We start from the raw sequence: 1,410 nt of genomic DNA, 5'->3' as shown, positions 1-1,410 counted from the left end.
GATTCAAAACTTTCCCCGTTTATTAAGTTGCCACGTAATTACACTTATTATTAGTTTTAAATTATCATAAGAATAAAGAAGGACAAAAAAAAAATTAAATAGATGATACGCAGATATAATTAATCTAAGACTTTTGTCTTCAGTATTTATTTTTCAGATTATTAAAAGATTTGGTCTGTGTTACTAACGACACCACACGTATTGTTTACATCCTTGTGATCAATAAGCTGATTCAAACAGTTTTAAAAACTGTTGTCTGTTTGTAAAACAGTTGACAGCAGGAAATTCACTAAGTTAAACGATATCATCCATACATTTGGATAAGAAGGCGGCTGCCTGCTCTGTGACACATCGCTGGTGTGGCAGAGATTACACGTCCCGAATAGGCGCCTTGCGAGCTGAATGCCAGTCTACTTGCAAAATTTCTCAAATTTGCGTTAGTTAGGTGCCACGTCAGTGCCTTTTCGTCATACAGAATAATTGCCTTAAGGACTACCACAAAGTACAAACACCATTTATGCTATCAGAAGGCTTCCATAGACATTTCAGATCACAGAAGAGATTGGGCAGTGCATTTGAGTGACGTGTTGTAAGATCTGTGGAATTGCGTGCTGGCAGCTGTCAGGGCAGCGAATTCGCTTTCACAAACTAACTTTCACCTTAGAACTCTTGTGCATTCATTATGTCTGATACCCAAAGCATTGAAGGAAATGGAGAGAAATGGAGATAACCTTCATGCTGGAGTTCAAGAGTCTGTCACTGCCTTGGGTCTGAGTCCAGACACGAAAGATGGAAAAAAGGCCGAGAGCTTGACGAGTTCAAGTCGGGAGAGCAGAGAGGTTGCAGGAAGCTTGAAAAAGTTGAAGGTCGAAGGAGAGCAGGAAGAGAGACAAAAACTCTACGAGACAAGAAAAAAATGAAACCAAGTACAGAGGTTACTGAACTGTAGTGAGTTTTACTGACCCTAAGCAGGAAGGGAAAGAATCACGTTAAAGAGAGGTCTGAGCCAAAGAAGCCCCATCGAAGGCTTGAAGTGACAGAATGGAGGAAAGGGAATATTTCCAGAGATATTGCCAAAAGAAGTCTAAAAAATCAAATTAAAAAGGAAAAACGAAGGAGCTCTGTGGAACCAGAACAAGGAGATGTACCAAGGAGATGATAGGAAGGTTAGGGAAGGAAGAGAAGGAGAAACAAATCATGGAAATGGAGAGGAGGATGGAGATGCCAACAGTCAGCAGAGTCAGAGGGAAACACAGGGAGGAGTATATGTTCCAGAGAAAACAATGAGGAATGATAATAATGGGAGGTTGAATGTTGTTGTTTTGCATTATATTCATTTTCAGCAGCTATTCGTACATTAGTTCATCATAAAACTCAAATATCAGTGATGGGTGTTTTATTGCGAGGATG

Source organism: Penaeus monodon, chromosome 21, assembly GCF_015228065.2.
Source record: "Penaeus monodon isolate SGIC_2016 chromosome 21, NSTDA_Pmon_1, whole genome shotgun sequence".
NCBI classification, from domain to species: Eukaryota; Metazoa; Arthropoda; class Malacostraca; order Decapoda; family Penaeidae; genus Penaeus; species Penaeus monodon.
Note: the sequence above shows the minus strand (reverse complement) of the source record.